Source organism: Oryctolagus cuniculus, chromosome 20 (genome assembly GCF_051225735.1).
Source record: "Oryctolagus cuniculus isolate XC-2025 breed Fujian yellow rabbit chromosome 20, ASM5122573v1, whole genome shotgun sequence".
NCBI lineage: Eukaryota > Metazoa > Chordata > Mammalia > Lagomorpha > Leporidae > Oryctolagus > Oryctolagus cuniculus.
Genome location: NC_142886.1, coordinates 49345758 through 49367053, shown reverse-complemented (window position 1 = coordinate 49367053; position 21296 = coordinate 49345758). Strand labels below are relative to the sequence as shown.

The 21296-nt window shown below is 59.5% G+C and overlaps 1 long non-coding RNA gene across 2 annotated transcripts in view; it reads left to right on the top strand.

Annotated features, from left to right (window-relative positions):
- Positions 1–20777, top strand: part of LOC138847266 (uncharacterized) — a 32533-nt gene extending 11756 nt beyond the window's left edge. Inside the window, exons 1-2 of one of the 2 annotated variants that reach the window (XR_016226836.1) lie at positions 10692–10854; positions 20449–20777. This is a non-coding gene — a long non-coding RNA (uncharacterized LOC138847266). Of the gene's footprint in view, positions 1–10691; positions 10855–20448 lie in introns of those variants that run through there. The other variant, XR_011384978.2, reaches the window with a different exon arrangement.
- The last annotated feature ends 519 nt before the right edge of the window (positions 20778–21296 follow it).

The following is a 21296-nucleotide window of genomic DNA, read 5'->3' as shown; positions in this document are numbered from 1 at the left end:
GGGAAACGCCCACCTTCCGAGGTTCTGATTCCAGTGGGCAGGGGTGCAGCGTGGCGGTGGGATTTTTTCCAAAAGCTTGTAGGGGACTCCAATCTGCAGTAGCCAGGGGCCCACCCACCACAAGGGATGCAGATGGCCCAGTCACATCAGCAGTCTCACAGGATAAGACACATCCACACAAGGCTCATTTGCAGCAATGTGTTGGTGTCCTAGGGCTGCCATGACAAATGAGCACAAACTGGGGGGAGGGGGGGCTTAAAATGAGAGAGATGGGGCCTGCGCGGTGGCACAGCCGGTTAGGCCTCTGCTTGAGACATCAGCATCCCCCAGGAATGCTGATTCCGGTCCCAGCTGTGTCACTTCTGATCCAGGGTCCTGCTGACGAGGCTGGGAAAGCAGCGGTAACATGGCCCGAGTGCGCGAACCCCTGCACCCGTGGCGGTGGCCTGGATGAGTCCCAGGTGCCTGTCCTCAGTCTGTCACAGCCCCTGCCACTGTGGCCTTTTGGGAGAGAACATGGAGATGGATGATGTCTTTCTGTCTCTCCCTCTTTCTATAACTCTGCCTTTCAAATAAAAATAAATATATCTTACAAAAAACTAAGGTATTCTGGAGGCTGATAGCAAAGCACCAGCTGCCATGGACTCTCTGACAGTGCCGGGGGGACCCTTCCTCTCCATGTCCCGGCTGTGGACAGTGCCGGGGGGACCCTTCCTCTCCACGTCCCGGCTGTGGGAGGACCCTTCCTCTCCACGCCCCGGCTGTGGACGGTGCCAGGAGGACCCTTCCTCTCCACACCCCGGCTTCGCTGGCGTTGTGTCTTGTCACTTGCCCGCCCCAGTCTCTCTTGATGCGTGGCCTTCTTCCCGCCATCTGCATCCTCCACCTGGGAGGGCATCAGTCGTTGGGTTGACTTCATCTTAACTAACGGAACCTGCAAGAAGCCCCTCCCCAAATGCAGCTGCATCCTGAGCTTCCAGACAGACATGAGTTCTGGGGACACGATGCAACCCCGGACAGAGTTAAGTCACGCTGCATTGGTGGAGAATACGTGGGTCTCTAGGACAGCAAAGGTGCATTCTCTTTCTCTTGGTACTGTCTAATTTGCAAAGATATTTGGCGCAGGACAATGGCACAGGAGCCATTGTCTGGTGTCCGCGTCGTGTCTCGGCCCCTTGGGGTGTGCAGGACCCCAGGGACCGCTCACAGAGAAAGCCGCCCGGTCTCCTTGCCTGAATCATGCGCTTGGAAAGGCTGCTGGTGCCCAATGGGAGATGTTTGAAGGGAGAACCGGTCTGAGCCTCCCGCTCTCTGTGGACGGACACAAGTCGGCAGCTCCCCGCCAGCCGTGCGGGAGCGTCCTCCATCCTCCCGCTCAGGGCCCGTTAGACCTCAACGGAGCAGAGCCTGGGGCGCCATCCGGATGCCATGGTTGCATTTGGACAGTTGCCTTCTTGACTGATTTCAGAGTGGACGAGGGCCCGTTAGACCTCAACGGAACAGAGCCTGGGGCACCATCCGGACGCCATGGTTGCATTTGGACAGTTGCCTTCTTGACTGATTTCAGAATGGACGTCGCTGAGAGCCTGATGCCCCTGCTGTGGAGGTCAGAGGTCAGATGATTGTTGCTGTCTGGCACACCCGGAGGTAGAGCCCTCCCACAGGTGTTTCCTCGGCTCGGGCTCTCCGTTGGGCTGTTATTTCCACCCCCGTTTTCTTGGGAGTTGGGCTACATTGCATCTTAACAAGCTCGCCATTTTCATTTTAGAAGTGAGGGGAACTGAGTTGTAAGGAATGGCCAGTTTTCCTCTGTGGTTGTCACCGGAGTGCGCCCACCCCCAGCATTCTGACACTGCAGGTGCTGCCTGTCTGTGCCACTGTCGGTCATAGATGGGCCATTCGCCCGGGGCAGTCACCGCTGCAGAATCAGTGGGGTCGGTTTTTCTTCCCAGGACCCTGTGGACCCCCATAATAGGCCTCAGTAACAGATACTTAGGCAATTTCTTAAGTAATGAATGTCTACTTCCACTTGGAGAAAAATCCTGGCATTTCTGTCTTGATTTAGTCTTCCCTGAAAAAAAATCACTTGTGTTCAGCTGAGTCCTGAGGCAAACACGAGCAGATGTCAACACTGATGCGTGGTGGGCGCCGCGGCTGCGGGATGGCGCCACTGCAAGCCGTGGTCTGCAGGCCGTGCACGCGCACGGGCGGCTGATGCAGCTGCGTGCACCAGGGGCGCCCATGCTCGCCACGCACTCCGCGCCTCCGTGGACCCAGCCACCTCGTGGGCATTGCTAACCGTGACCGTGACCGTGTGTACCTCATAAGCCACAGCCTGTTGCTCAGCTGTTCACCGGTGAAGTCGTACTTGGTTCTGTGTCACAGAGCAGACACTGGTCTCCTGGTGGAAGGGTGAGCCGTGCAGGTGGCAACAGCAAGGAGGCAGAGTGCAGGCCCGGGTGCAGCTGCTCGTTTGGCTCATTAGAGACCGGTGCTAGGGTACAGGAGCAACACGGGGTCCTCGCATCTGAAACACGGCTTCTCCCGTTCTGTGGGGGCTCCAGGAAATGCTGCCCGGAACACCAGAGGGCTGGGGACAGACACTGACGCCAAGTTCACTCGGACGTGGCTGATTCCCGCCCACTGCAGGTCATTTGGTCGGCGAGGTTCCTGAATGCCAACATCCTGGTATCCGTGGCGAGTCCTGGCGTGAGCCTCGAAGGTGGACCCTGGGACACGTGGACGGCGCATCACCTCACAGCCCTGCGCCTCCGCTCCTGCTCTGTAAGGTGCTGGAGAGAAGCGGGCTAACGTGTGAAGTGCACGGACGGTTCCGGCGCTAGCGGGTGCCTCGGAAATGGTGGTCCTCGGATCAGTGTTGCTAGCATATGTCAGCCACCATCGATGTCTGTCCTGGTTCCGTCCAGAGTTCCCCGTGAGGACTCTGAGTGTATCCGTGGCTCCGGCGAGGGTGGGTAGGAAGGCAGGGGATGGAGAAACAGACCCTCGAGGTGAACCCGGCCTCCGGCTGGCCCTGCTCCCTGGTTCCTTCCAGCTGGGTCACATGATGCTGGGTCCGCAGGCGCTGACCGCCCTTCCCAGGAGGAAGTCGGCTGTGGACAGAAAGGTGAGGGGGTTTAAACACACAAGTTCCTTGCAGCCGCTTGGGGGAAGCAATTGAAAATAAACACGGCTGGAAAGCAGCATGACCTGCCGGACAGCGAGGAGGTCACCCACTTCTCAGACAGCGTCGCAGGGTGGAGGGAGAGGTCCCCCACTTCTCAGACAGCGTCGCGGGGCGGAGGGAGAGGTCCCCCACTTCTCAGCATCGCGGGGCGGAGGGAGAGGCGGCAACCTGTGCAGGGTCGCACCCACCTGGCCTTGGACTGGCTGGGTCTGCAGCCCTTCCTCCTGCCTGCAGGAACAGCGACCCGGCAGCTCCATGCAAACGTCGGTCCTGCCCCTGGGCTGAGAGTGCTCCTGTAGTGGCTGGGCCTGACCACGTGGCCGGCCATGAGGCTCCCCCCACGGCTTCCCCAGCAGGACTCAGATGGAGGAGACCGTACCTCCAGAAGTGGGAAGGGGGCTTGATGTTTGTCCTTGGTGCGGGGGCGGGGGCGTTGTTTCTGACTCCTGCAGGGACACAGCAGGAAGAACGCCTGGGTGCCCATGTGGCGGCCACTGCTGTCAAGCCCAGGGTGCCTGTGTGGCGGCCGCTGCTGTCAAGCCCAGGGTGCCCGTCGTGGCCGGCCGCTGCTGTCAAGCCCCAGGGTGCCCGTGTGGCAGCCGCTGCTGTCAAGCCCCTGGGTGCCCGTGTGGTGGCTGCTGCTGTCAAGCCCCAGGGCGCCTGTCTTGGCCAGCTGCTGCTGTCAAGCCCTGGGTGCCCGTCGTGGCCGGCCGATGCTGTCAAGCCCCAGGGTGCTCGTCGTGGCCGGCCGCTGCTGTCAAGCCCCAGGGTGCCCGTGTGGCGGCTGCTGCTCTCAAGCCCCTGGGTGCCTGTCGTGGCCGGCCGCTGCTGTCAAGCCCAGGGCCCCGTCCCCTGGAGAAGACATCAGAGGAGGAAGGGGGATGTGCTCCAGGCAGATGCTTTGTCTGGGCAGGCTCTCCTGCTCCCCATGCTCGTCCTCACTGGACTGAGCCCTCTTCCTCTGGCCTCCGAGGCCCTTGCCCAGACCTCCTGGGCTGCTCAGGGGTCAGGTGCAGGCCATGCTGTCTCTGAGTGTGGTCATTGCTGGTCATGTCACTGGAACTGAGCTCCTTGAGGGCAGGGGCCTGGTTTGAGGCAGAGGCAGGAGCAGAGGCCCTGGCCCACGGGGCTCCTTGATCCTGTCCCCTGGCTGATGGACAGAGGACCCCCAGCCCTCCTGGGGAGTCTGAGGAGTGAGGGTGGCTGAGTTCTTACCATACTCTTTGCTGGCCTGGTCTGTTTGTTGCTTGGTTTTGTGGCCGTGCCAAGAGTAAGCCTTGGGAGGTTGGTGGAGACCCTGGTGCTCTGGCCAGCCTGTCCCCTGCACACCGTCCATCCGGGGATCTTGCTCATGGCATACCTGGCTGACCTGGCCTTTGGCTGTCATCGCTGTTTAACTGTAGAGCTGGCCTGCATCTCCAAAGGGGGACGGTGGAGGCTGGCCACCCTCTGACTGCCTTTTGTGCAGAAGGCACCCCTGGGCTCTCCGACTCATCCCGAGTATGACAAAGCATTTTGTGAATGGCTGTGGCCAAGAGCAGGACCGAGACAGAGGCAGACGAGTTGGCCACGGTTGGGCTAATGTAGCAAGGAGGCCAGTGGGAAAACGAACGCCCCGGGCTCTGTGTGTTCTGAACTTTCTGCCCCGCTCTGAGCTCCGGAGGAGGGGAGGCCTGAGCCGCGGTCGTGCAGGGCAGCGTGTGGGGCTGCTGCTCCGTGGCCCCCGCCGAATGGGCGTATCTGTTACACTGAAGGCTGGCGGGGCGCAGAGCGGGTGCGCGCTCAGGGAAATGTGCACACAGCTGCGTGTTTTCTCACCCGAGCTTTTCTGGTGCCGTCTGAGCACTGTGGAGTACTTAGCATCTGCCTCCATGCTTGAGTCGTTTGTCATTCCTGGGGCTGCTGATGCTGCTCTGATTTCCCTCTAGGGAGGGGCTACAGGCACGCGTGGACCCCGCTGAGTGGGAACAGGGAGCAGCGGGATGTGGCCACAGGGAGACAGAAGGACGCCCGCCGCGCCGGCCTGCCGCTGCAGGGTGGGAACGGCGCTCCTGTCCAAGCCCGGCCCGTGCGGTAACGTGCGGGAATGTCAGGCCGTGGGCTCTCAGTAGCAACGGTTGCTAGGGAAGGTGCGACTGCTTGGAAGCTGGGACCAGGCGGGGCTTGAGGCCGCAGCGGTGGGCAGGCTGGACCGGCGCCCCCGCCCTCACTGCGCCTCCATGGGGCGGCCTCCCCTACCCTGAACACCCAGTCTGTGTCTTGCACCCCAGGGCCCTTCACAGACTACATCCCGACACCCAGCCTGCCAGGGGTCGGGGACACGGCCCCGCGGGAGATGCGGATCTCATACCCCACACCACGGGTGCTGGTGTGCATGGCGACGCGTTCTTGGGGAGTCCATCAGTGCCCACGCCCTGGCTCCACATGACCCTAGGGCACCCTGGCCACCGCGCCCCTCTGAGGCCGACCTCCCTCCTGCTGTGTGTGAGGGGCGGGGCAGGGGGTTCTGAAGCAAACGCGATACCTTAGCCCAAGAGAGGCTCCCAGGGCGCCGGGTGCTGAGCGGTGTGGCTGCGACAACCTCTCCCCCACCCCCGCTCCGTGCAGCCTGCAGACCCCTTCCTGGGGGCAGCGGGAATATGGCTGTCTCTGCAGGACCCCACACCCTGCTGCCTGAACCCCTGCTTTCCAGGAAATGTGTGACCTAAGACGGCAGTAGGTCACGGGGCCAAGTCCCTCCCACGGCCCAATTGTGTAAATAAAGTTTTATTAGAACCCAGCTGTACCCGTGTATTGCAGGTCGGCCGTTGACCGTGGGGCTCTGGGCTCTGGCAGCAGAGCCGAGACCAGTTTAACTCTGCAGCCTGGGGCATGTAACTGTGTGTCTTACTCCAGAGAGCTAAAGCAGGGGAAACTGATTTCCTCTGAAGCCTCCTGTGACAGTCAGGAAACACAGCCTCAGGGTTAGTCCCCAGCACTGTGATGAATGGGAGAACCGAGAAGGTGGTCAGCGGTATGGCAGAGCCCGCCTGACCACAGCTGGGGCGAGGCGGGGTGAAGGAAGTGGACCAGTGACTGTTTCATCTGCATCCCTGAGCAGTTCTGTTGTTTTTAATCAATTAATCAACTTGAAAGGCAAAATCAGGGAGAGGGAGGGGGAGGGGGAGGGGGAGAGGGAGAGGGAGAATCTATCCACTGGTTCACTCCCCAGATGGCTGCAACCACCAGGGCTGGGCCAGATTGAAGCCCGGAGCCTGAACCCCCACCCAGGTTTCCCATGGTGGGGGGCTGGGCGGGGGCCAAGCACTTGGTCCACTTTGTGCTGCTTTTCCAGGTGCGTCAGCAGGGAGCCAGATGGGAAGCGGAGCAGCCGGGACTCGCACGGGTGCTCACAGGGGATGCCGATGTGGCGGCGACAGCGTAGCCCCCGGCCTCATCAGCCCCATCCGTAAAAGCTTGTATGCGCATGTTTTGGGAATGGAAGGGATCTTTCTGTTTGGAAATTCTCCCTATATTCAGACCTATGGGGACAGTTAATGCTATAATTTTTGTGCTGCCCCAGTTTAATTCTACGCAGAATGTCATCATGAGTCCGGTGCGTCCCAAGGAACCAAAAGGAAGCAGGTGTGAGCCCCGTCTCCCTGCGCCCAGAGCCCTGTGGGCTTCGTGACAGAGGCCATGACCGGTTCTGAAGGGTTTCCCTTCCAGTGGACCAGGGCCTCTCAACAGCGGGTGAATGTCAGGAAGGCCAGGGCTCTGCCTGTGGTGGGGGCTGTCCCCGCTCCGCCAGATGCCAGAAGCAAGTTGAGGGGCAGGATGACCTCCAGGTGAGACGTGGGATAACCACGGAAGGAGGCGGGCCTCTGAGTGCTCCTCCCGGCTGTGGGTGACACGCCCGCACCCCGTCCCGGCCGTCGGAGCGCCGAGTCTGGCAGGCCCTGGGCCGCCCTCGGCTCCAGGCCCTTCGTCGGCCCAGAGGAGCCGGTGCCTCCCGGGCCGTCCTCCCACAGGGCTGGTGGCCAAGAACAAACGTCCCTGCAGTTGCCGGGAGAACCCCAGTGTGCACACCAGAACCTGAACACGGGATGCCTTAGAACTGGAGAGCCTTTTAAAAGGAAGAGGTTAAATAGAAACAGTTTAAAAAAGTTAATAAACTCGGGTAAAATATTGGGCTGGGTGAGCAGCGCTGAAAGGCTGGAGTGCCTGCCTGCTTCCGAGAGCTGGTAATTAGATGACTTCAGGAACTTTCTCTCTCTGCGTGCCACTTTATGTAATTTTCTGACATCGAAACAACAGCTCTTCTGCTTGTTAAAAGAAAGAAAAGAAAATCAGTCCCACCTCACAGACAACAGAATCATGGTTTTGACTAATCTCTATAATCAGAAGCTAATTTGCCTTAAGAATAATAATAGTAACAATATGCCTGTTATGAAAGAGAGCGCTTTTATCATTTTATTTGCCTGTGATTATGTAAATTCCAGATCTATGGCGGCTGGAAGCTGCAGAAAGCTGCCCTGCTGCTGGCTGGGGGTCGTGGTGGGGTACCGCGGGGGAAGGGCCTTGTGCTCAGACGCAGAGCCCTGCACCTGCGGGGCGCAGACTGGCTGCAGCACTGCTGGCTTCAATAGTGTGCCGGGAGGGTGGCTGGGCCGCGCCTGCCCGTCCTCTGTCCTCCGTGGGGCCGGGAGGGTGGCTGGGCCGCGCCTGCCCGTCCTCTGTCCTCCGTGGGGCCGGGAGGGTGGCTGGGCCGCGCCTGCCCCGTCCTCTGTCCTCCGTGGGGCCGGGAGGGTGGCTGGGCCGCGCCTGCCCCGTCCTCTGTCCTCCGTGGGGCCGGGAGGGTGGCTGGGCCGCGCCTGCCCGGTCCTCTGTCCTCCGTGGGGCTGGGAGGGTGGCTGGGCTGCACCTGCCCGGTCCTCTGTCCTCCGTGGGGCCGGGAGGGTGGCTGGGCCGCGCCTGCCCTGTCCTCTGTCCTCCGCGGGGGGCGGGAGGGTGGCTGGGCTGCACCTGCGCCGTCCTCTGTCCTCCGCGGGGGGCGGGAGGGTGGCTGGGCCGTGCCTGCCCCGTCCTCTGTCCTCCGCGGGGGCGGGAGGGTGGCTGGGCCGCGCCTGCCCCGTCCTCTGTCCTCCGTGGGGCCGGGAGGGTGGCTGGGCTGCACCTGCACCGTCCTCTGTCCTCCGCGGGGGGCGGGAGGGTGGCTGGGCCGCGCCTGCCCGGTCCTCTGTCCTCCGTGGGGCCGGGAGGGTGGCTGGGCCGCGCCTGCCCGGTCCTCTGTCCTCCGCGGGGGCCGAGAGGGTGGCTGGGCCGCACCTGCCCTGTCCTCTGTCCTCCGCGGGGGGGCGGGAGGGTGCCTGGGCCGCGCCTGCCAGTCCTCTGTCCTCCGTGGGGGGCGGGAGGGTGCCTGGGCCGCGCCTGCCCGTCCTCTGTCCTCTATGGGGGCCGGGAGGGTGGCTGGGCCGCGCCTGCCCTGTCCTCTGTCCTCCGTGGGGGGGGGGTGGCTGGGCCGTGCCTGCCCCGTCCTGTCCTCTGTGGGGGCCGGGAGGGTGGCTGGGCTGCACCTGCGCCGTCCTCTGTCCTCCGCGGGGGGCGGGAGGGTGGCTGGGCCGTGCCTGCCCCGTCCTCTGTCCTCCGCGGGGGCGGGAGGGTGGCTGGGCCGCGCCTGCCCCGTCCTCTGTCCTCCGCGGGGGGCGGGAGGGTGGCTGGGCCGTGCCTGCCCCGTCCTCTGTCCTCCGCGGGGGCGGGAGGGTGGCTGGGCCGCGCCTGCCCCGTCCTCTGTCCTCCGCGGGGGCGGGAGGGTGGCTGGGCCGCGCCTGCCCCGTCCTCTGTCCTCCGTGGGGCCGGGAGGGTGGCTGGGCTGCACCTGCACCGTCCTCTGTCCTCCGCGGGGGGCGGGAGGGTGGCTGGGCCGCACCTGCCCTGTCCTCTGTCCTCCGCGGGGGGCGGGAGGGTGGCTGGGCCGCGCCTGCCCTGTCCTCTGTCCTCCACGGGGGGCGGGAGGGTGGCTGGGCTGCGCCTGCCCTGTCCTCTGTCCTCCGCGGGGGCCGAGAGGGTGGCTGGGCTGCGCCTGCCCGGTCCTCTGTCCTCCGCGGGGGGCGGGAGGGTGGCTGGGCTGCACCTGCCCCGGCCTCTGTCCTCCGCGGGGGGCGGGCGGGCTCGCTCTCAGCCTGTGCCCCGCAGGGCTCCCTCCTGCCCTGGCTGGGGCCGCGCCGAGCTCTCTGCGGTCCTTCTCCTGGGATGCTGGCCCCTGAGGCCGCGGGGAGGTGGCACCGTCCTGCCTCCGTGTCCTGTACGGTCAGGTCCCAGCCCATCAGCCCGTGAGTCTGGGAGGTGGGCGCCGAGTGCCAGCCCGTGTGCTCGGCTCCGGCCAGGGGAGAGGCAGGCTGTTGCCGCCCGGCTGACAGCCCGGGGCTTCCACGGAACGTCCCGGATGGACTGTCGCTGCAAACCACTGCCTGCCCTCGCAGCCAAGAGGTTAGACAGGCGAGCGCCTCCTCCCGCCCACGTGAGTGGGCGCTGGGCGGCCCTGGGCGGAGGCGGCCTCTGAGACGTGACTGCATTGCCTGCAGGCCACGTAGGCGAGTGGTTGGACACCCTTGTGCCTCAGTGTCCCGTTCTGACAGGAGAATGACAGCTGGCCTTCCTGGCCATGCTGTGTGGGGAGGGGTGGGTGGTGGCCTGCCTCTCACTGCTCCAGGACACTGCCTGAGAGAGGCGCGGGCTCCTGTCCCCCACGCGCCTGTGCACAGGCACCTCCCAGACGTGGCCTGCGGAGCGCCATCTGCCCCCACGGGGTCGCAGGTGCTGGGCAGGCCTGGCTCGGAGCCACCTCTCACCCCGGGGGCCGCGGGAGGGGGCCGCCGTCCTTTCTCCGTCGCTCTTTCCATTTGGTGGCGGGAAATTCAGGATGCAGTGGGAGCCTCCGGTGAGTCGGGGAGAGGACTGCGCGTCCTCGCAGTGTGCCGACCCGGGTCCCTGTGCTGCCCGGGGGACTCCGGGTCCGGGCCGCTGCTGGTTCTCTGCTCTTCCGTGCTGCGGCCCGGCCCCTGCTCTCGCCCGCGCTGTTCCATCGCTCGCGCAGTCGCTGTCTTGAAGCAGAACCCCAGCCCCCTTCCTGTGCGGTGGGACGGCCCGCGTTCTCTAAGCAGCGGAAGGGCCCGGTGACCCTCAGCTCCGGGGAGACAGGGGCCAGGAGGCTGCACCCTGGTGCGCGGGTGCTTGAGCAGTGGAGGCTGAAAAGACGGGGGCGGGGCAGAGCGGGGCATTGTGGGACGGGGAGTCGAGGAAGAGCGGGGCATTGTGGGACGGGGTGTGGGGCAGAGCGGGGCATTGTGGGATGGGGTGTGGGGCAGAGCAGGGCATTGTGGGACGGGGGTGGGGCAGAGCGGGGCATTGTGGGACGGGGTGTCGAGGAAGAGCGGGGCATTGTGGGACGGGGGTGGGGCAGAGCGGGGCATTGTGGGACGGGGGTGGGGCAGAGCGGGGCATTGTGGGACGGGGGTGGGGCAGAGCGGGGATCCATTTAGATTGAGCTCAGCTGGCCTCGCTGCTGGCACTCTCCGTGGAAACACGTTGGGTGAGAATGACATTCCCCCGGAGACAGTTTGAGCTCTGAAGACGATTTTTTCGCTATGGCTGAGAACCACATTTTCCCAAACCAAATTGCAGTGAAGGTAAACGAAGAAGTCCCACTTTTGTTGAAAAATCGACTTTAGGGTGTAATTTTGAAGTTTGAGAAATTTCTAATTCCAGCGAACGGCAGGGCTCGGAGCGTTCGGCAGAACCCGGGCTGAGCAGCAGCGAGGCACACGCGTGGCTCCGGGCGGGTTCTGGGGAGACGGCGGGCTGATGGCGGGCGGCGGGGTCCGCCCTGGCCGTGGCCGGGGCTCTAGCGGGGCCTCCCGGCGGCGCAGTGGGCTGCCCCTCGGTGGGGCCGCGGTGCGCGGGCTGCTTCCTCTGCCAGCGGGGAGGCACTCGGCCCGGCAGGGAAGGGCCGGGGGCTCCGCGCCGCCCTGCCGCGGAGAGGAACGCGGGGAGGTGGTCACAGCCGAATCAGCTGCGCCGCGAGCGGCAGCCTTCGCGCCGGTCGCCCTGGGACGGCTTCCCCTTGTTTCATTACATTACTTTGAAGCAGCATCAAAACCACGAAGAAGACAGTAAAAAAGTGAAAGTACGTGAAGGGGCTGTGTACTCCACTGGCTCCATCTGCAAAATATGGGATTGGATTAGCTGCACTCAGACCTCACTGCAGTGGAGTCGGTACCGTCCTGACGCACACGCAGCAGTGCCCGTGTGTGCCCGTGTGTGCATGTGTGTGTTCCTATGTGTGTGCCCGCATGCGTGTGTGTGCCTGTGTGTGCCTGTGTGTGCCTGTGTGTACATGTGCATGTATACGTGTGTGCCTGTGTGCGCGTGTGTGCATGTGTGTGTTCCTATGTGTGTGCCCACGTGCGTGTGTGTGCCTGTGTGTGTGTGCACTTGTGCATGTATACGTGTGTGCATGTGTGTCTCTGCGTGCCTGCGTGTACATGCCTTGTGTACGTGTGTGCATGTGCACGTACATGTGTGTGCATGTACACGTGTGCCTGTGTGTGTTCCTGTGTGCCTGTGTGTGTGCCCTGTGCATGTGCATGTATACGTGTGTAACTGTGTGCCTGTGTGTGTATATGCCTATGTGTGCTTGTGTGTGTCCATGTGCATGTATGTGTGTGCATGTGTGTGCATGTGCGTGCATGCGTGTGTGTGTCTCTGCATGTGTGTGCCTGTGTGTGCATGTGTATGTATATGTGTGCCTGTGTGTGCATGCATGCGTGTGTGCATGCATGTGTGTGTGCCTATGCATGCGTGTGTGCCTGTGTATGCTTGTGTGTGCATGCAAGTGTGTGCATGTGTGTGTACACGTGCATGTGTGCCTGTGTGTGCATGTGCATGTATGTGTGTGCATGTGTGCCTGTGTGTGTGCATGTGCATGTGTGTGTGTGCATGCGTGCCTGTGTGTGCCTGCATGTGTGTCTGTGTGTGTGTTGCTTTCTCTCTCTCTCCTGCATGTCTTGGGTGGCAGAGATCTCCTGCCAGGAGTTAGTCAGTAGCTGAGGTGCTCCCTTGTCTGCACCCGAGACAGGTGGCAGAGTGTGGGAGCTGCAGGGCTGGGGAGCGAGGAGGGCTGAAGCCCACCTCCACCCTGCTGCCTGCCTGGGGGCCCCGCATTCTGCCTTGGTCCACTGTTCAGGCCCACGCCTGTCCCTGGGGGTGGCGTCCTCCCAGCGGGACACCATCGGCTGCTTCCCGGGCAGGTGATTTCAGGGCGCTGACCAAGGGCCCCGGGGCATTCAGGACAGTCCTCAGGGCCATCTGTCAAACTGGGACCCTGCGCTCTGGCCTCCCTCCCTTCCGGTTCAGTTCTGTTCAGTGACCACGCGTCCAGGTCCTCTGTGTCCCTGGGAATGTCCCGGTCTTAGGAAACATGGACTCCGGAGAGGCCAGGCTTTCACCAGACCAAGCTGTGTGCAGAGGCAGCCCAGTGGGTCCAGAGCACGCGTGTTCCTGGGGAGATGTGGAGAGCAGGGAGCCGCGAGGAGCGCGGGGTTGCCAGGGTAGCTCTCGTTCGCGCGTGCCGGGCCCTGGTGCAGGGCTCTCCGGGGTGGGCTCCTGGCCCTGCAGGCGTCAGCAATCCTGCGGCTTTGTGTGTGTGTGGATGACTTTACTTTCTCAGTGTCATCCATGTGTGCATTGTGTGGAGAGGTGACAGCACCCCTCCCCCCGAACTGGCAACAAACAAAGCCCCCGCCAGGACGTCTGGTTCAGTGTGGATGTCACAGAGGAGTGAGTCATGTTCTCGGGGCTGTAGGTGCCGTGCGGGGACATCCTCGTGGTCACATGATCGTGTTCACCCCACAGCAGGTGTGCGTGTCCTGAGCGGCTGCCGTCTGGGAGGACTCCACGGGTGCTCGCTCGCTCGCTCACTCGCTCTTACGCCTCAAGCCTTCAGCTCTGACAGATGCTGGCTCGACCGTGTTGCTCTGCAGTTTGCACAGTGGCCGGGACAGCGCGCGCTGCGTGGCCCCGTGGGTCAGGCCCCTTCCTGGGGTGTCCGTGTGCCATCCACAGGCCGGCCTTTCTCCACCCTGTTTGTTAGGGGCGGCTATTCAAACTGCTGTGCACAGCGGGATCTGGGTCCCTTCCAGGTGGCCACCAGAGGCTCCAGCGCCTGCTGGCTGCCCCCTGCCCCCACAGTGTCCCCACGGAGGGTCCCCCAGGGCCTGCTGGCTACCCCCTGCCCCCACAGTGTCCCCACGGAGGGTCCCCCAGGGCCTGCTGGCTCCCTGTCCCTGTAGTGCTCCCCATGAAGGGTTCCCAGGGCCTGCTGGCTGCCCCCTGCCCCCACAGTGTCCCCACGGAGGGTCCCCCAGGGCCTGCTGGCTCCCTGCTCCCACAGTGCTCCCCATGGAGGGTCCCCCAGGGCCTGCTGGCTGCCCCCTGCCCCCACAGTGTCCCCATGGAGGGTCCCCCAGGGCCTGCTGGCTCCCTGTCCCTGTAGTGCTCCCCATGAAGGGTTCCCAGGGCCTGCTGGCTGCCCCCTGCCACTGTAGTGCTCCCCATGGAGGGTCCCCCCTTGGTGCTCCGCAGAGATAATGACCCTGCTGCAGAGCACAGCCCCCAGCCCGGGCTGTGGGTCAAGTGAGGGAGGCAGATGCCGGCGCCCGGGGTTGTCCCTGTGCACCTGACGGAGCCTCTGCTGGCACATCACTGGGATCTCCCTGGGTAAGCCTTTTCCTTGGAAAAAAATGAGAAAATGAAATCACAGAACCAGTCATCAACCGAGTCTTCTCAGAGGTTAATTTTTATCTGAAGTGGTTTAAGATTCCTGCGATGTCACGAAACCAGCTCAGAGTTCCAGTGTAGGGTAGGGCTCAAGTCAGAAGCATTCAAAAAAAAAAAAAAAAAAAAAACAGAACCCAGTTTGAGGGGAGCGCTGGTTTGTCTGGAGGCCTGACTGTTCCTGGGAATCCGGAGCCGTTCTTGGAGCAAGCATGGTGGAGAGCTGGCTCTCGGGGGGTCCCCGGGGGTTCTCGGGAGAGGCACACCGGGAGCTACCTGTCACGTGGCCGGGGCCCGTCCCGTGGTCCATCTGAGGCAGGGCGGCCTGCTTAAGTAGCGTCTGCTCTTCATTAGCTGCAAATTGACATTTAAGGTTTCTTCTTCTCTTCGGGAACTGGTCCAAAGGGTTATGTAAGTTTTCTGTCTTAGACACATTCAAAAAACATGTTAAAACAATACAAAAAGTCTACCGAAACCACATGAGAGCAGAAGCGTGGGCCGGAGCCCTCCTCCCACTGGTAGATGCCCTCATGGGCAGGGACCTCCCCCTCCTTTCAGGTCTTGTCCTGTTTTGGAGCCTGCCTGGTGGCAAATGGCCCTTGTGCCGCCTTTTGGCCCCAGAGAGTCGCCCGGCTGTGTCCTGTTCAGAGGGGCCCCAGGAAGGAAGCTCGGGACACAGCCGTCGGCGAGTGTGGAATTCGCCCCGATCCTCGCTGGTGCCACGTCCAAGAAGGGCCCCTTGTCAGCGGTTTGTGGGGCTTCTCTGCACCCTGGCCCTCGGGCCTGAGCACAGCAGGCTGGGACGCTTCTCCTTCCAAGTTCCCTTCTAATTCGGGAACTCCGCGCCTGTGAGTCCTTCAGCGTTTGGAAAGCCCTGCCCGATCCAGCGCTGTACGAAAGCTCGCCAGTCACTGATTGCCTGCTAATTGGAGGCCTCCCTGCCTGGCTGCTCCAGGGGCCCACGGGGAAGATGTTGGCTCCCAGGACTTGGATGGTTTCCTTGGTCTTATCGCAGCAGCAGTCAGCGGGTTCAGTATTTATGATTTTGTTATTCGGAGATAAAGAAGACCCTTCAGCAAATGAAGACGGAGAGAGATAGAGATGGAAATCACAGGCCCGGTGCTGTGGTTAGTAGGCTGAGCCTCCGCCTGCAGTGCCGGCATCTCATGTGGACGCTGGTTCGAGTCCTGGATGCTCCACGTCCCACCCAGCTCCCTGCTTATGGCCTGAGAAAGCAGCAGAAGAGGGCCAAGTCCTTGGGCCCCTGCACCCACGTCAGAGACCTGGAGGGAGCTTCCAGCTCCTGGTGTGGATCAGCCCAGCACCAGCCATTTGGGGAGTGAACCAGTGGATGGAAGACTCCCCCCCACTCTCTCTCTCTCTGCCTCTCCCTCCCTCTCTCTGCAACTCTACCTCTCAAAAAAAAAAATTGCTTTTACCAGGAGCTGCCAGGGCAGAGGATCACCTGCGGCTCTGTGGTGGGCGTCCCCTGCCCAGGCTGATGCTGTGTTTAGGGTTCTGGGTGACAGACCAGGGCCTGAGTTCCATGGATTGCAGGATTTTTTTTTTTTTTTCCGGCTGCACTTAAATTCATGCCGTGTCTTGATTCAGAGCTGCATCTCGGAAGCTGCCAGCTGCTATCTGTTCTGTTCTGGGCTTGGTTTCAAGTTGCCAAGAGCGGTGATTTCCAGGCTGTGTGGACTGAGGGCTCCTACACAGGTGATACGGAGAGCTGAGCCTGGGGCAGTGCAGGCGCAGAATGGAGAGGAGGCAGTGTACACAGCTCCAGCCAGACCGAATTGATTCAGAGAAAATAAATCCGCAGAGATGGGCGTGCACGCTGCCGGCGTGCACACTGATGGAACACGTGGCAGAGGGCCCTAACCCCGGGGGCGGGGCCTTTGTATATTTTAGGAGGGCTAGGGATGGGGGTGGGGTAGGGGAAGCAGGCGGGGGGGGGGGGGGAGTTCCTGGGACTGGTCTTTCAGGTGGCTGCGCAGGGACTTAGGGACCTGGGAAGAATGCAGGGGTGTGACGGTGCTGGGTGTGAGACCCAGCTGAGGTTCAAGGACGAGGGATACATTCCAACATTTGTCTTGAGGGCAGTGAGTGAGAATGGCTGAGGTGAACGTCTTTGTTCCATCAAGAGCGAGTCTTGGGAAGGATCCAGTCACTGTCTGATGGGCTTGGGGCATGAAGGATGCGCCCAGTGCTGCCCGCATTGCTCCCGGCAGCCTTTGAGTGGTACCCCACACACTGGTCGCCGCCGCCCGGGCTGAGATGCGGGTGCAGGCTGACTGTTGGGGTCCCTCTGGGAGGCACGGTGTGAGCTGAGCTCCCCAGGTAGCAGAGAGGCCAAAAGGGCCTTTGCAGACCCGCTGCAGTGTGACAGCGAGAGCAGGCTGCTGGGCGGGGCAGTGCGGAGACCGGTGGAGTTCTCTTGCATTTTATGTGAAAGGAAGTGGGAAGCCCTCAGGACACAGCGCCTCCTTACTTTGCTCTGTAACTAGGGGAGGCGCAGGTGTTGAGTTACTTCCTGGAAAGAATGCCCCTGGCACGCTGGGGTCCTGCAGGGAGAGCCTGGCAGTGAGCTGCTGGGCAGGGCGTTAGGCACGGGCGGGGGGTTCAGTGAGGCCAGTGGAGAGGCCCTGGTTTGCCCAGCCCCCGACGGGGTCCCTTTCAAATGCACTGTGGCCTGCTGTGTGCAGTGGGTGTCTTTAGTGTGCCTCAAATGCCCCCCCCACACACGTTATGTCATGCAAGTGGCAGACACACCTTTGTCTCTTTGTAGTCTCTGTTAACCTGGGGGCTTGGTGGGGCAGCTGACCACGGCTGTAATCCAGCCCCAGTGGTCTGCCTCCCAGTTGCCCTGCTGCACTCGGTCCCCTGTGCCCAGCTCTTCCCTCTGTCCGCCTGCGGCTGGGGGGCTCGCAAGGCGTCTCTTCCTCTCCGGGATTTGGTCAGGTCGCCTGTTCTCAGTGTGTGCTGCTGTGGGTCCGCTCCTCCCCATGGCCGCTCTGCGGTGGAGCCCGATCGTCGCCCTTTCCCACTCGCAGAAACGAAGCGCGGGGAGGGTAAGTGAGAAGAAAAGAGCTGTTCTGGGGGCTGGAGAGAAAGGGGGTGACAAAGAGCGAGGGCCTGAGCTGTTTGGGAAAGAGTGGGAATGCCCCACCCTGGACCCAGGAAGCACAGGTGTTTGTAACTGAAGCCTGAGAAGGAGAAGGGACAGGCTGGGGGAGGTGCAGAATTGGAAGTTATGATAGCTCCAGATGGGTCAGAAATGGTAAAAGTGGGAGCTGGCACTGTGGTGCAGCAGGCTAAGCTGTTGCCTGAGACGCTGCATCCCTTAAGGGTGCTGGTTTGAGTCCCTGCTGCTCCACTTCTGATCCAGCTTCCTGCTAATGCACCTGGGAAAACAGCAGAACATGGCCTGAGTACTTGGGCCCCTGCCAACCATGTGGGAGACCAGGATGGAGTTCTAGGCTCCCAGCCTCACCCAGCCCTGGCTATTGTGGCCATTTGGGAAATGAATCAGCAGGTGGAAGCTTATTCTCTCTCTCTCACTCTCATTCTCACTCTAACTCTGCCTTTCAAACAAATAAATAAATCTTTAAAATAGACTCAAGAATTACCATGAGGCTGGTGCCGTGGCTCACTAGGCTAATCCTCTGCCTGCGGTGCCGGTACTCTGGGTTCTAGTCCCAGTCGGGGCGCCGGATTCTGTCCTGGTTGCTCCTCTTGCAGTCCAGCTCTCTGCTGTGGCCCGGGAGTGCAGTGGAGGATGGCCCAAGTGCTTGGGCCCTGCACCCGCATGGGAGACCAGGAGGAAGCACTGGGCTCCTGGCTTCGGATCGGCACAGCGTGCCAGCTGTAGCGGCCATTTGGGGGGTGAACCAATGGAAATAAGGAAGACCTTTCTCTGTCTCTGTCTCTCTCTTTCACTGTATAACTCTGCCTGTACAAAAAAGAAGAAGAAGAATTACTATGAATCCCATGGGTTGTACATGCTGCTAGGGAGACTCACAGAGTGCATGACAATGAAACAGCTAAGGAACAATCCAAGGAGCTAGAGCACAAGATGGAGGCCCTCGAAGGAGCCCCGGTAGGACAGAACTGACTTCCTGGCAGAGAGGGGCGGTCACAACCTGAGGCACTGGCACCTTCAGAGCACAAACGCGGCCTTCGAAACAGGACAGTGGGGACAGGAGCTGTCCCTCACAGCAGAAGGCGGAGGCGCAGTGCGGGGCGACGCCTGGGGAAGTCACAACGAGCCGACTCCACGGGACTGCAGTGACCTTTTCCGGTGCAATCCTGAGTAGACAGCAAGGGAGGAGTCATGCAAATTATGGCCAAAGGCAGCAGAGGCTACGTGACATCAGAGTGCTCCATGGTCCTTGCCTTGTCCAGGAGGGGGCAAAAGATTTAATGATTTTTATTAGACCTTAATTTCAAGAGTAACTGTTAAAAGCATAGGAAGAATTGTCAGGTTAGTGAAAGAGGGAGGGAGGTCATATAAAGCACAGAATGGGCCCAGAAGGAGAGGAGAAAAAAAAGACGTAAAACAGGCGAAGCAATCAAAAGCAGAAAGTTCGATGGGAGGAGCGAGCAGAAAGTCGCGGGAGCTGGGACTGGTGTAGCGGGGCACAGCACCTCACAGTCATCTCCAGAACTGTTCGCCCTCTCTCCTCTGTGCCACGCGTGTGCTTGCTTGTTTTGTGCAGTGATGTAAGATAGTGTATGTCTGTGTCCCCCGAAGCAGCTGACACGTGCTGAGCGCGTCCTGGAAGAACTTGTGATAGGTACCATACCCTCTCCTGGATCGCTTTCCCCAAGGCTGGTCCACATCTGACATCAGACTTTTGCTTCTGACTGCTAGGGAGTAAAGTGTCTGGATTTACCTGAGTACCGTTATCACAAGGAAAAGTTGATAAAAGTATATGAACCAACTTTCCATACATTGAGTATCAGTACCAGATCATCATCCTGGGGCAGGGGCGCACGAGTGGGATGAGCAGGCAGGTGTGCGTCATGTGGAGAGGTGAAGGTGTGGAAGGTGCAGTCGGGGGAGGTGGGTAGGGTGTGTACCGAGGGGAGGGGGTGCCAGAGAAAGGGCTCCAGAAACTGTGTAAGGATTCCTTGAGCCTCCTGCTCAAGGGTTTTGTGCACTTGCATGATATGAAGTTCCACAGGGCGAAGCTAAGAACAGCAGTCTTCAGGGAGCTGTGAGCTGAACACTCCCAGATTCCACAGAGGGTCAGGGATGACTGGACACAGGGCCATGCAGAGTAGAGCGGCTAACCTAGTCCTTGAAGAAAGGCCATTCTGAACCGTCCCTAAGCACACAGACGGGATGCTGGGTGGAAGGTGTTAGCAGCTTTGAAGCAAGCCTTGAAAGCGTCAGAGGTATTCATAGGTAACCTCCTGCCCTTTACAGAGATACAACAAAATCCAGCAAGTGAAAACATAAGTTCACAGGAGCTAGCGTTTGGTGAAAATGTACTAAACATACCAATAGGCAGGACAGCATGGCCCACAGATAGGAGAGAAGTCTGTCATTAGAAACAGACCCGCGAATGACAAAGCAGATGGCATTAGCAGGCAGCAGTGCCGAGACAGCTGTTTATAAAGCATGCAGTGTGTTTATAGCAGCATAAAATAAAACATGAATGTAATGGGATAAAGATGAATATATAAAAATAAGAAATACATGAAACTTCTAGAGATGGGAAATGAAATATATGAGACAAAAAACTGGGTAGAATTAATAGTAGATTTGATACTATAGGGGAAAAATTCTGTTCATCAGAGCAGTATGCTTGGATTTGTAGTAAGAGAAATTATTGAAAATGAAATAGAGAAAAAAGACTGCAAGAAAAATACACAGGTATCAGTGACTATGGGGAAAATGTCAGCTGACCCAGCAAATGGAAAATCCCAGAAAGCAAGGAGGAGGAACATAAAAATGTTTGAGGGAATCACAGTTGGAAGAATATATACTTTGATAAAAAACTGTAAACCCAGAGGTCTAAGAACATGCACACAATTCAAACAGGATTAACTCCCACACACATACACTCTAGACAGCAGGTACAGCACAGTCAGATTGCTGAAAATAATTGCAAAGGAAACAAGCCAGACTGATGACACTTTATGGGAGAAACAGAACTGCAGACTTCTTACCAGAAATTATGCAAGCTAGAGGAAATGGAATGACATCTTTACAGTGTGAAGGAAACAAACTGTTAGCCCGAAGTTACATGGTTAAAGAAAACACGTCTTAGAAATGAAGTTTAGACATATACTTTTCTAACACAAAGAGCCTGTGTCAGTTTGTTGTGAGCAGAACTGCTTTATAAGAATTATTGAAAGTTCTAGGAGAAAAACAGATATGAGATGGATACTTGGGTCCACACAAAGTAATGAGGGATGGTGCACATGATGAATTCCAGGTGCTTCAAATGGGCATGGAGAAATTGGAGCCGGCAGCTGGGTAAGCCATCGCCTGCAGTGCCGCCATCACCTGTGAGCACCACCAGTTCCAGTCCTGGCTGTTCCTCTTCTGATCCAGCTCCTGCTAGTGCACCTAGGAATGCAGCAGAAGGTGGCCCAACACGTGGGAGACCTGGATGAAGCTCCAGGCTCCTGGCTTTGGCCTGGCCCAGCCTCCGCTGTTGCGGCCGTTTGGGAAGTGAACCAGCAGATGGCAGATCTTTCTCTCTCTCTTTTCCTGTCTCTCTCTAACTCTGCTTACAAATAAACAAACACATCTCTAACATTAGGAAGTGGGCACTGTGGTTTAATGCTATTTTCGTGTGCTTTTTGAAGCCCCCCAAGTGAGACAATATATTTTTTTTCTTATTTTACAATTTCTTCATAGATAACTATCTTGAATAAATAAACAATTAACTGTGGTGTTTATTACATACGTAAGAGTGAAAAGGACCAGGACAGGTGGTGGTAAAAATAAACTGCTGTAAGGTTCTTGGGTTCTTTGTCAAGTGGGTAACATTGTATTGTTACGTGAAGGCGCCGTGTTAAATTATATAGTGTCAATCATAGAGTAGCTTCTGAAAGAAGAGAAAAACACAGAGAAGTTTAGGTCAAAAGTCAGTAACAGAAAATGGGGTGGTAAAACATAATTCATCAAAATATAGCAGAAAAAGAACAAAGAACAAATGGGACTCACAGGTACCACCTAGCAGGTTGGAATGCTTGGCATTAAACAGCACTGGTCAGAACACTGTTGTTAACACAGGGACTGCCGGACCAAAGCTTCGTCATCTGTCTGTATTCTGTT